This window comes from Panthera tigris, chromosome E1 (assembly GCF_018350195.1).
Source record: "Panthera tigris isolate Pti1 chromosome E1, P.tigris_Pti1_mat1.1, whole genome shotgun sequence".
Taxonomy (NCBI): domain Eukaryota; kingdom Metazoa; phylum Chordata; class Mammalia; order Carnivora; family Felidae; genus Panthera; species Panthera tigris.
Window position 1 is genome coordinate 6,332,456 of NC_056673.1, and position 13,959 is coordinate 6,346,414.

General features: G+C 44.3%; 1 long non-coding RNA gene across 2 annotated transcripts in view; it reads left to right on the forward strand.

The window, feature by feature from the left end:
* LOC122233722 overlaps positions 1-13,959 on the forward strand; it is an 85,177-nt gene that overhangs the window by 31,568 nt on the left and 39,650 nt on the right. Inside the window, exon 3 of one of the 2 annotated variants that reach the window (XR_006211396.1) lies at positions 9,411-9,608. The exons of the other annotated variant lie outside the window; for it this stretch is intronic. This is a non-coding gene — a long non-coding RNA (uncharacterized LOC122233722). Of the gene's footprint in view, positions 1-9,410; positions 9,609-13,959 lie in introns of those variants that run through there. 2 annotated transcript variants of the gene reach the window in all.

Below are 13,959 nucleotides of genomic sequence, written 5' to 3' on the forward strand. Positions count from 1 at the left end.
AAAACTGTGAACTGAGTGATACTGTGGTTTATAATAGTAATAATTATTGTATATATATTATATATATATTTGGTCTTGTCCCCATTTCTGGCACAGAGCTTCTAAAATAATTGGAATTTCCTATTGTTGACCAGTATAAAGGTGTCTTTTGTTATGTTAATAAGGTGTCTTTGGAAAGCACCTAAGGAAGGGGGCTGGTTGCTGCAGGATTAAAGGGCTGATTTTTCAGTCCTACCCTCCAATTCCCACCCCCATCTCCCCTACTCCAGACATCCAGGGAGGGAGAGAGGGGCTGGAGGTTGAATTGACTGCTAATGGCCAACGATCTAATCGGTTGTGTTTATGTAATGCAGACACTATAAAAACCTAAGAGAGGGGTTCCGAAAGCTTCTGTGTTGGTGCACATGTGGAGGTTCGAAAGAGTGGTGGACCCAGAGAGCATGGAAACTCCCCACCCTTTCCCCATACCTTGCCCTCTGAATCTCTTCCGTCTGGCTGCTGTTCCTGCGTTGTACCCTTTTATACTAAATGGGTAATCTAGTAAAGAAAATATTTCTCAGAGTTCTGTGAGCCATTCTTGAAAATTCATCGGACCCAAGGAGAGGGGTTGGGGCAAAATCATTGGAACCTCCAATCTCTACCCAGTTGTTTGGAAGCACAGGTGATAACCGGGTCTTGGTGATTGGTGTCTGAAGTGGGGGGAGGGTGTTGGGGACAGTCTTGTGGGACCGAACCCTTAACCTATGGGACCTATCTCTGGGTAGACAGTGTCAGAATTGACTTGAATTGTAGGACACCCAGTTGGTGTTGGGGAATTGCTTGGTGATGTAGGGACCCACACACACGCGCGCGCGCACACACACGCACACACACACACACACACACTGGAATTGGTGCCAGAATCCATTTAAATAGGAAAGATGGTACTCTAATCAGTGTAAGAAACGTATCGTCAGTTAAAAAAAACTCAAAAGACAGAGCTAGAGAAGCAGTATGGGAAGGGACAGCAGTAAGAGAATAAGAAAGAGAAAAGACAGATTTACAATATTATAATAAAGGGGAATAAGCTACAGATGGAGGAAACTAAAATATATTATGCTTACAGTAAAAACATTTTTTTTTTTAAATCTTGGTTGTCCAGATTTGAAAGTTAGAATCTACCTGTGTCGACTCAAGTTGAGATCAGAGATAACTGGACTAAGGCCATTAATGACACTTTACATGTGGTCAAAGTTCTGAACCCAAATGTCATTTGGACAAATTCTTTCAAGTGTTGAATAGAAAATTTCCACATGAATGCAGTGGTTTCAAAGCTTATATAAATGGATATCTTCCCAATAATACCAAAATCCTAATAGTAAAACTTGAAAAACAAACACATCATTAACCCATACCCTACCCCTTTGTAAATCCTGTTTTTTAAGCCAAAATCAAATAAGTACGGGGAAAATGTAAAAGACAAAATAAGAATTAAAAAAAAAAAAAGGAAAGAAAGAAAAGAGGCTTCAGTATTAGAAAAGAGGAGTCAAAATTGTCATTGCTTTGTAGGTAATTTACAGGAAACCCAAGCAGATAATGGAAAGTGATGACATTTGTGATAAGAATCTAGTAAGCTGGCTAGTCACAAAATGTACAAAAAATTAGTAGCTTTTATACAGGTCAGCAGAAAGTCTTAAATAATCTCGTTCTCAATAGCAAATAAATAAGTAAATAAGCCAACAACAACAAAAAACTCTAGAATTAAATTTAAGAAAGAAATGTCCAGTCTACACAAAAACTAGAACTGAACATTATCAAATGACATATAAGATTCCACTGCACTGAGAGATCTCACATTTCTGGATGGGAAGGTCTGATATTGATAGTCTACCTTCAATTAGTTGGTATGTTTATTGTAATTCTCAGAAGTCTAATATTTCTAAGAGGTTGACAAAATAGCCAAGAATATTTTGGGGGGGGGGAACCCACAAATCAATGAACCTGCACTATCAGAAATGAAAATATTACAGATGTACAGTAAGTAAAAGTGAGTAAGGAGCTTAGTATGTGATTATGTCATAAACCCTTACAGGTTATCTATGGTGGCAGAGCAGTTATTTAAAAATAATATGATTACGGGGTGCCTGGGTGGCCTAGTCGATTAAGTGGCCGACTTTAGCTCAGGTCATGATCTCATGGTTCGTGGGTTCGAGCCCCACGTCAGGCTCTGTGCTGACAGCTTGGAGTCTGGAACCTGCTTCGGATTCATTGTCTCCCTGTCTCTCTGTCCCTACCCCACTTACACTTTCTCTTTCTCTCTCAAAAATAAACATTAAACAAGATGAAAATAACGTGATTACCATTTCGTATCACAAAACAAGGAAATTTCACATAGCCTTAAAGTTTCAGTATAAAGAATTCTTAGGATTTATCTCAAAGGGAGAAATCTAAGATGTGGACTGAAATTTATCTGCAAGGCTGATGATCTGTGGGGGCATTTTTTGGAATAGTGAAGAACTACCAGTTAGCGCCAGCATTAATTAGGATGTGGAGTAAGAAATCATAGAAAATCCATGCCGTATATTAATTAAAAATGTGTCAGTTCTTAATATATATTAATATAAATATATATAATATATAATTTATTTTTTAAATTTTGATTCTAATATAGTTAACACAGTGTTATATTAGCTTCAGGTGTACAATATAGTGATTCAACGAGTCTGTACTTTACTCAGTGCTCATCAAGATAAGTGTACTCTTATCCCCATCAGCTGTTTGACCCATTCTCCCCCTCTCCTCCCTGCCCCCCGATGACCATCAGTTCTCTGTGGTTAAGAGTCTGTTTTTTGGCTTGTCTCTTTTTTAAATTTTGTTCATTTGTTTTGTTTCTTAAATTCCACCTATGAGGAAAGTCATGTGGTATTTGTCTTTCTCTGACTAGCTTATTTCACTTAGCATCACACCCTCAGCCTCCATCCATGTTGTTGCAAATGGCAAGATCTCACTCTTTTTTATGGCTGAGTAATATTCCTTTGTGTATCTATCTATATCTTCTCTATCCATTCATCTATCCGTGGACACTTGAGCTGTTTCCACAACTTGGGAATTGTGAATAATACTGCAGTAAACATAAGGGTGCATATATCTTTCTGAATTTGTGTTTTTATATTTGAGCTATATTATATTTATTAATAAGGGGAAATTTACTTTTCTTTGTTAAGTAAAAAAAAAGAAAGCCCACTATGCACATACCTTATGCCATTTAAGAATACATATAAAAATACTAGAAAGACATATACTTAACACTGTTCTCTTCCCTCCTTTCTTCTGCCCCCAAAGATTAGTTCCTGTCCCACCCCCTGCCCCTCCCCCCCCCCCCAGCTCTGATCCACACTTCCCTCAAGTTCCCCTAGACAACAGAGATGGGAAACCAGTGACCCCTCCAGCATTCAGTTAGTCCTTTTGCATTTTTAAATGGAAGTAATTTTAATGTACAGATGCAGAATGTAAGTTTCTCATAGGGAGGCTTGTTAGACCTGTGTGTCAGGAAAGTGTTAAGCCTCGGTGGAATCAGTCAAGCTGTATTGAGAATTGGCCTTGATTTTTTTTTTCCTTACTCAAATTAAAGGTGCCCGATAGGAAATGATTTGAAGGGCAGAATTATACAACCAGGTCTTTGTACTGCTTGGACCAGTTCTTCTGACAGTTGGATATACTCACAGATCCCATGGGGGTTTTGTGAAAAGGCAGATTCTGATTCTGGAGGTCGGTGGGAAGGCCTGAGAATCTGCATTTCTAACAGGCTCTCGTGTGATGCCCGGCCCTGTGAGCAGTGTTGGCTTAGGTGATCCTGATCCCTCTTTCCAGCTTGCTCCTAACGGATTTTCATTTTTACCATGATCCTATGAAAAACAATCATCTTTTTGTGTTCATTTCCTTTCTTCTGGGGCCTGACCTGCTCGCTTTGTGTTCCTAGGAATGAGTTTTCTACCTGGGCTTTGAGTCAAGCGTGGGGTTAATGCCTCATGCATGCCAAGAGCAAATAGAGAATAAAAAATGCATGGAAAAAAGAATATTTTTTATCCTAGGCAAATACTTCAGTCAGATAAAACAGAAAATATCTTTATGAAACTATTAATAAATCCCCGAGACATCTCAAATTAAACAATGGCAAGAAATGTTATGTTTGTAGAAATACATAAAATTCATTTGAGGTCAGGACGTTTTATGGTGTCGGCCAATAAAGCAGATGGGAGATTCCACTCATTTGAATGGGCCTCGGATAAAGCTGTCAGTCCATGGAGCCAGGAGGCCGGGACTTTTGGTCTGGCCCAGGTAATGGAGGGGTGACTGTGGCGGTCACCCTTTGTGGCCCATCCGATCACTAGGCTCTTGGGTCCAGGACATACTGTGGACAAAATGCTGTTGTGTGAGAGGCCCAGGGAGCAAGGAATTACTGGAAGGGGCTCAGAGAGTGGGGCTTTGTAGATCCAAGGCTGAGAGGAGTTGCATTAGATAGTTGCTGGACAGAACCCAGATTGTCCAAAGGCTCAAAGACAGTAGAAATTTATCTTTCACTTGCATGACAGTTACTGGTTGGCGGGCCATGTCTCCACATGGTGATTCAAGGTCCCAGATACATCCCATCCTGGCATCTCAATGGAGCCCATGCTATAGAGAGCAGAGAGGAGGCACTCCTTTTTCTTAATTGTTTTAAGACGCGGTCCCACGATCAGCATTCGCTTTGCGTCAGTGAGAACCCAGCCAAGGGACCAGGTTAACTGCAAGAAGGCTTCTGGGAAACGAGGCCAGGCTAGATGCCAGAGGAAGAGGAGGTTGGTTCTTGGTGAACATCTTTGTTAAAACTGAGGCTGGGGCACCTGGGTGGCTCAGTCGGTTGAGCTTCCGACTTCGGCTCAGGTCACAATCTCACGGTTCGTGAGTTCGAGCCCCACATCGGCCCCTCTGCTGTCAGCCTGTCACCGCAGAGCCTGGTTCGAATTCTCTGTCCCCCTCTCTCTACCCCTCCCCCGTTTGCATGCTCCCCAAAATAAATAAATATTAAAAAAAACAAAACAAAACAAAACCTGATGCTAATTTGGGCATGAACCAGTGATGGCCTGAGCCCCCCAACACAAAAACTCAGGCTGAAATAGAAAGCCACAAGTAGAAGCAGCCTCATGTTCTGCTTGGTAAAAATGTTCTGTTCAACCAATTGGTTGGTTGGGGTGGGGCGGGTGGAAATTACTAGAATAATCCTGGGGCAGATACGATTTTAGATTTGGTTTCATGATAATTTATTTCCTCTGAGAGATTTTGTCTGCAGTTGGGAGAAGCCCCCGTTGAGTGGTGATGCGGCCCCAGGCACCCAGATATTGTAACTTGTTTCCTTAAGGAGGAACCGCTACAAAAATTAAAAGCAGAGACGTGAAAGCCCACCATATTTTAGGGCTTTCCAGACAGTGAACTTGGCATACTGGGGTCCAGAAAGAGGTGACAAGAGACTTGTCAGGACACTTAGCTCCTGGAGTGACTAGTATGGCTTCAGGTCCTGGGCTGGTTGCCTTTGTGTGGATTCCATTTCATCCAACCCAGTGTCGTGGTTTTCGTATCCCCTGTTTTTGCCTCAACATGAAAGCATTTGGGAAGCGTTTCTATGTGTGAAGGTATATGTAGCGTTCTCCAAAAACCTCACGCGGTCCTAATCTCACGATGAGGGAACGCTTCCCTGTTTTTTCTTGCCGTGGGTCCTCAATAAAATACGACATCACCTATTTTATTCTCAAGCTTCAACCTCTCTTTCATTCAACAGTTACCGACTCTATGCACACTGGATGCTGTTCTTGGCACGGACTCTGATTTGGACCTTCAAGGTCATGCTTGGACCTTCAAGGTCATGAAGGTTTTACACTGTTTTGATTTTATCCTTAAAGCTGCCTGGATATGGTTTGTTTTTCTCCCTTAACTGTGGATGCTTTTTTTCCCATTCGACTGATAAAGGTTAAGTCAGAGTAGATATTAATTGTCCCTTAATTATGCTCCTGTGTTCCCTGAGACGGCCTGCATATTTTCTCCGAGGTGCCCAAATAGGACACATGACATTTAGGGAGATGTGTCTCTATCCTGGGGGAAAAAAAAATGAACCTCACTGACAGTGTTTTTCTAATGAGAAGAGAGGAATTTTCCAACCAAAACAAAGGGAAAACCTTTGTCTCTCGGCAGGTAGATACTAAGTAAAATGAACACACAGCTGCCAGGTTTTTACATTAAACACTTAGTTTCTGTTTAATGTTTTCTTTATTGAGATTCTCATACTTCATCGGACACGCTCAGCTGTAGTCCAGAAGTTCCTCAGAACTGAGGGACCCAGGCCTCGCCTCTCTTCCAGGACCGAAGATGTTTAAACAACATTTAAACAAAACAAAACAAAACAGAAAACTTAACAAGGGTTTTTTAAACAGAGATTTATAGTGGTTTCATCACGGGCTCGTTCTTACAGAACTCTGCCCCGGGTGGCCAGCCTGTGTGGCTTTGCTCGGAGGCCTGGCCCCTCTGCGGACAACAGCCAGCCCGTCTAAGGATGCTGTGGCACGTGCCACCCAGAGCCCTCTTTGGTACCAACCCCGTACTGAAGATGCCAGAACAATATTTGGAGCGTTAATACCAGGGTCAAGATACAGTGGCTGCTGTTTACAGTCTTCGCAGATACTTGTAGGAGGAAACAGCTCCAGGGAAACCCCAAGTTGCAGTATCTTAAGCTCCACGAGCCAAGCATCTCCTCCAAAGACAGTGAAGTTTGCTAGTCACGAGGCCCAAAGAGACTGTACTGAGTCGGAGGAGGTCTGGGAGGTGCAGACTCACCCCAGGGTATTGTTCCTTGACCTCCTTCAGGGTAGCCCGAGGCCTCAGTGTGGACCAGCCCGCTCGCTTCCTTCCCTGCCGAGCTGAGGGTGGCTTAGAGCTTTCTTTCTGGACCACAAATCTGCATCCTCTTCCAGGTTCCATCCGTCTCTCTGGGGTAGTCTAAATATTGACATAATGCTTCTCTCCCTCTTGACGAGGCCTTCTTTATCAAGCCTCTCTCTTTCCAGGCCCTTGCTCGCAGGCTGGGCACAATCTCCTCTACGTCTGCTCCACCTCCCGGCGTTTGCTGGTTGACCTCCCAGTGGTCGGCGAATGCCGCGCGGCGTAGCATCCTGCAGCCCTCTGAAGTCGCTGCATTATCACAGGGCCCCGTTTTCTTTGATTTGGAATGTTCGCTCTTAAGGTTTCACCACAGTCCTTGACAAATAGTCTTTAGCCATCTGACTGTTGCTTTTCTTGAAGGGGAAAGAAAGGACATATTTGCTTATAGCTGCTCTCTAAATCCAGAGCAAAGAGCAGTGTAGTAGATTTGAAGCGGGCTTAACTAAGGACCTAGTTCAGCTTCTCATTTGGCAATAAACCGTGTGCAAGATTCGCAAAACCCAGCAAACTCAAGACTGTTCAATGTTCAGGGTTTATTTCTCTCTGTTTACCTATTCGGTGATGCCTTCGGGAGATGTATGCACGGGACTGGTACTGAATGAAGACTGATGCTGAGCTCCACAGTACTGGGATCTTTGGAACACGTGCTCTTTGTGCCTTGAGGCAGGATGCCTTCACCCAGCGTCGGCTGTGGTGGGCAGGCTGGGGTGACTTCCTGAGAAAGCTGGACCTCAGTGGGACTGCTTTAGATGGGCAGAATAGAGTGAGTAAGCCGCTTTGAAGAGGGGAGCTGAGCATTGGAGATCAAAGCAGAGCACAGATAGAGCCATGGGAGAAACCTGGTTGGATGGATGATAGAGTCAGGTGGGGCTTGGGGTTTGTGGGAGATACAGGCAGATGGGTAAGAGAGAGCCAGATGCAGGAGGGTCCTAATTAGCAAGAAGAGCTACCTGTTTGAGGGTCTGGAATTCTGAACAATTTTAGGATGTTCCTTAGCTTTAGGAGGAACAGCTAACAGGAGGGGAAAAAAATCCACTTCCCGGCAGTTCTGCTTAGTGAAGTGTCAGCAATGTGTCATCATCTTGATCAGGTTTTATCTTTATCTGGTTTCCCAAGGGGTTCCTATGTTATGTCTCTCTCTCTCCCTCTCTCTCTCTCTCTCTTTTGCTTATATTTTCTTCGGTGGCATATTTTTTTCAAATGGTTCCTCCTTCCATCTACTCTTCATATCAGGGAGTGCTTGGATTTAGTTTTACATGGATGTCTCTTAACTGCAAGCAACGTTGGTTACGTTGAAAATCCTATTCCCTTGTATCCCTTGTATCCCTGTTATCTTTTGCTGGGGAACTCTTGAGATGGTTTTTCTTTTTAAAAAAAAATTTTTTTAATGTTTATTTTTGAGAGGGAGACAGAGTGCGAGCTGGGGAGGGGCAGAGACAGAGAGAAGGAGACACAGAATCCGAGGCAGGCTCTAGGCTCCAGGCTGTCAGCACAGAGGTCATGAGATCATGACCTGAGCTGAAGTCAGACGCTTAACCGACTGAGCCACTCAGGCGCCCCGAGATGGCTTTTCAATGAAGAAAATTCATGGAAGAGTCCCTAAAAGGACAATTCATATAAGTAATCTTCCCTGCAGATGAGGTGTATTCACCTACTAGCTTTGGGAACATGAAGGATGCAGAGGACTGCCTCCTGCCCCCTTTTTAATGCCAAAGCCCTATGTTGTGTGGTGTTTTGTAAAAACTCCAATCACATTGCTTCACGAATGCTTAGAGACAGAGTTTGAGGAGGTTAGTGACACCAGGCTTGGGAGCTTTCCCAGTAGGGACGTGTCTCACGCTGCCTTCCCTAATTCTTCCCCTCCACCATGGTATGTAAAGAACTACCGGAGAAACCTTTTGAAGACAGAATTCTCAGTGTGTCCTGTAACGCTCCTCTCCCAGAGACTCTGCCATGGTTTTCTTTTCACCTTTTATGAGATCAGACTCCTCTCGGGTTCCTATCTGAATCTTAGCCATCCATCTTTCAGAGTCCAGTCGGATCTGTCTTCTCTTGACCTGCTGCCCTCACATCATTCTGGCTGCCCTGCATCTTACTGTACCCAGAGTAGCCCCAACTGAGGGTGTGAGGGTGTGTGTGTGTGTGTGTGTGTGTGTGTGTGATTTTTTTCTCTATTTGCTTCTTACAGATTCCTCTGCCCACATCAACTCCCCCCTTTCCAACTATGTATATGCTCTATGCCCCTCAAGTGTAGGACCTCTGCTTTTGTAGCATTCCCAAGAATCTGAGCAAAACATGAGGCACCTCTTAGCCTTTCAGCAAATACGGAGTGATTGACTGATGAAGCTACATATTAATGGGGTCAGTAAATAGACCCCATTCTGGGCCATTTAAGTTCCACAGTCATCCGTCTGCTGGGTCAGGACTTCTATACATGTGGGTGATTCTATTTCAGCAAACAGTCTTTTTCACAGCCACATCAAGACAAGGAAACGTTCTGCAGAAGAGAAGGTTCCAGGCCTGGGCTCTGAGGACCACCCACTGAGGCTTCACTGGAAAGGGGCATAGACCCTGGAGAAGGATGAAACAGGTCTGAGGATGAAGAGTCTGGACAGATGGACAGAGGACCACAAGGTGACCCAACCGGGAGCAAGAAACAAGAGAACAGGCTGCTGTAGGTCTTGGGCAGCAAGAAGTTTACATGGATCAGTTTATACTTTTGGATTAATATTGTTTGGCTGGAAAAAATAGTGTAAATAAGATGAATATAAGCCATCTGGTTGGTATATTGGTGCAAAATGAACAATAAGGAATGGGGAGACTTGTCAGAAACAATAAGAGATGCACTTTAGCTTTTTAAGAATTATTATAACTTTGTTATTTAAGATTTGGGGAAACTTACCAGACTGGTACCCGTAGTGATAATCGTGCCAAGAGTGATTAAGTGCATTTGGACCCATCATGCCGCCCTGACCAATGTTCTCTGAAGATCCTCAGAGATGGGAGCGGATGGTAATGCTTCAGGAACAGCCGATCATGATGACTGAGCCCAAGCCAACAGTTTTGTGTTGCAATTAATTAAAATTTACAGCACAGTTAATCTGGCAACATCCACATATTTAACAATATGGATAATTGTTATTGTGCTGGAACGCTTTTACGAATGAATGGTGACCAGATCACATAAGTGCCTGTAATTTGTGTGTCTTTACACAATGAAGCTGAGCCTTTACAGATTTTTTTCCTTTGTTAAGGCTCCAATAACCCAGAAACAAAGCCAATGTTAACAATTTTCTATGACACTGACTTAATCCTAACACACGCGCGCACACACACACACGCACTCCTTGGAAGACAAAGGTCTTGGTTTGATTTCTTGACAATGGATTCTCCATTCCTCAGATGGATGCCACACACGCCCAGGAAAATCTCTACCTGCCAGTCCCATGAGAGAGGCTATTTAGCAATTGCTGGAGGGTTTTAATCCCATCTAGGAGCTTGAGGGAGCCTAAGCTCTGAGCCCCGTCTAGCTATGGAGTGACAACACAAGGACCACTTGGGGGAGGTTGAGGAAAAGGGAGCTCAAGAGAGAGACCTGGCTGGGCACAGCTGGCAGGTGAGCAGGAAGGTTCCCTGCCTGTAGGAGTCATGGGGAAGAGTAGAGCAGAAGGTTAAGCTTTAACTCTTTAAAATGGCTTTGTTTTTGGGGTGCCTGGGTGACTCGGTTGAGCATCTGACTTCGGCTCAGGTCATGATCTCACGGTTTGTGAGTTCGAGCCCCGCGTCGGGCTCTGTGCTGACAGCTCAGAGCCCGAAGCCTGCTTCAGATTCTGTGTCTCCCTCTCTCTCTGCCTCTTCCCTGCTAGTGCTCTGTTTCTCTCTCTCTCTCTCTCTCATAAATAAGTAAACATCAAAAAATTAAAAATAAAAAAATAAATAAAATGCTTTGGTTTTCTTGGGGCACCTGGATGGCTCAGCTGGTTAAGCGTCTGACTCTTGATTTCGACTCAGGTTATGATCCCAAGGTGATGGGATCAAGCCCCACATTCAGGCTCCGTGCTAAGCTTGGAGCCTGCTTGGGATTCTCTCCCTCCCTCCCTCCCTCCCTCCCTCCCTCCCTTCCTTCCTCCCTCCCTCCCTCCCTCCCTCCCTCCCTCCCTCTCTCCCTCCCTCCCTCCCTCTCTCCCTCTCTCCCTCTCTCTCTCTCTCTCTCTCTCCCCCCAACTTGCACACACATTCTCTCTTTCAAATAAAATTTAAAAAATAAATATAAAATGCTTTGTTTTTCTTAATTTATTTCCCCAGTACTACAAATGCATAGTTATTGTGAAAAGATATATGACATACTTTTATAGCTGCAGGCGATAACCATGTATAATTTTCACTTGCCTGTGCGTCTGTGTGCACACTTGGGTAGTTCCCCCAAATGTGATCAGAGTGTTTTATCACCTACTTTTTCTCTATGTCGTGAACATCTCAACAACTTACTTCATATACATTCAAGGCCTGGTTTTAATAAGTACATAGCCATACTCATTAGTTGTATTGTGTGCTTGCTATGTATCAGAAGACTTCTAAGAATTTGCTTTTTAGGAAAGCTAAAATTGGCACCACGAAAGTGACACGTAAGAGAAGTGAAGCACAAGTTTTAGAAATCTGTATGCACTGTAGGAGGAAAAAGGGATATTTTGAAAATCTGAGAAAATGAACATTTCAGGGACAGACAACTTCTGTTTACGGCTTCTAGTGGTCATGAAGAATTTCCCGTATTTTGTATTTCTTAGGTCTTTGTAGAGGGATATGGAATGGGAGTGCCAGGTATGTGTCCCCCATCCTTTATTTTTATTTTTTGATTTTTGTTTTAATTTTTATTATTTTTTTTAATATTTAGAGAGAGACAGAGCGTGAGCAGGGGAGGGGCAAAGAGAGAGGGAGACACAGAATCTGAAGCAGGCTCCAGGCTCCGAGCTGTCAGCACAGAGTCCGATGCGGAGCTCGAACCCACGAACCACGAGATCATGACCTGAGCTGAAGTCAGATGCTTAACCAACCGAGCCACCCAGGTGCCCCTTGAATTTGTTTTTAAATCACAAGCTTATTCCTTTGACGTGTCAATTTCTAATATCCAGATCATCCTTTGAGGGAGATATATTATACCACCAATTAGTGTCTTCGATGTTTTCACCCCATGCATAATGTTCTTCCTACTATTTTATAAAGCAAGTAATTGTCAGGTTGCCACTTTCCTTCTGTACAATAGGGGATTGCTGAGAGGTCTGTGCCACCAAAGCAGGACTTAACTGCCCTCCCCAACTGAGGTAGAATGTGGGACTCGTAGCCGAGGGTAGAGAAAACAAAAGATGGTCTGGGATCAAAGAAACCATGTGTATATCAGTCAGCTCTTGCCTTGTAACAAACGACCTCAGTATTCAGTGGCTTAAAACAACCACCACTGATTCTGACTCACATAGTGGTGGATCAGTTGGAGTTGGCTGATTGAAGCTATATCTAGAAGGGTCCCCCTGGGCTTGGTTTCTTCCTGTTGGTTGTGCTTAGGTCTGTTTTGCACATGTTCATTCTGGAAGGAGCAGCAGCTGCTCCGGAAAAGGATGCTCTTCTCATAGTAATGGCAGAGGGGTGGGGTCTCACAATATCACCACCCATGCATATCTCAAACAGTGCATGTGTCATTTCTGCTATGATTTAATTGTCAAAGCAAGTTACATGGCCAAGCTTGAAGGTAACAAAAGGTAGGAAAGTCTTCTATTCTAACTAGCCCATCTGGGTTTGCCACAGGCTTTCCTGGTCTTAGGTATTGAAAGCTACATCCTGGGAAGTGTCTCAGTCCTGGGAAAACCAGGATGGGTTGGTCAGCCTAAGCGAAATATCTTGTGACTTCATTTGGAGGAACTGCAAAGTTATATGGTGAAGGAAATGGATGCAGAAGGGGTAAGAGATTGGAGTGAATAATTCAGTCTACCACAGGGTGGAAGATACGAATCCAGGGCTAGGCGTCCTACACCCATGTGCTGGGAATGGCTTTGGGCTGGCGGGTGAGTGGTCTACATACGTAATGTTTGTACAGTGCTTCAGAGCACGTTTGTGCTCTCACTTGATCCCTCCAGCAAGGCTGTGAGACAGGTAAAGAGAGGCTTTTTAGGTGATCTGAATTGACTGTATTGAGGAAAACTGTCAGGAGCTTGTGTGCCTTTACCAAGTTGGAGTAAGCTTACTGAGAGCCTTGGTTAGTAAACAGTAGACATCAAGCTCAGGTCTTTCAGCTTTCAGCCTCCCTCCCTCCCTCCCTCCCTCCCTCCCTCCCTCCCTCCCTCCCTCCCTCCCTCCCTCTCTTTCTCTCTTTTCAATTTTTTAATGTTTATTTATTTTTGAGAGAGAGAGAGAGTGTGAATGGGGGAGAGGCAGAGAGAGTGGGAGACACGGAATCTGAAGCAGACTGCAGGCTCCGAGCTGTCAGCACAGAGCCTGATGCGGGGCTCGAACCCACAAACTATGAGGTCATGACCTGAGCCGAAGTCAGACACTTAACCGACGGAGCCACCCAGGTTCCCCTCAGCCTCCTTTCTTTACATTTGAGCTAAAAAATAATTCTGATAAAGCGTGGGCATCATCAGATGATCAGATTAAGCCAGAGAGCCCTATGCTGCCCTCTTAAACCCTCCAATCCTAGCACTTGCTTTGCAGATACAGTTACTCTTCCTCACAAGCAGGTGGCAGAGAGGAGGGGCATTCTTACTGCTCTGTGTGGGACAGATGACACTGTCACCTGAGTAACTGGCAGTGGGAAAACTCTGCCTCTTACATTTGGAGGCTCCTGAGAGCAGCCTGTAAGGACTCCATACGTGAAGGGCTCTGATCATGGGACAGGAGGTTCTTCACTCACTGCGGAATCAGTGGGGGAAGATCTGTGGGGGCCGCATGACCCCAGGAACATGGTCCACCCTGCTTTCGTCTTTGCTCCCCAGGGCATAGCGACGCTATCTGAAGTGGTCC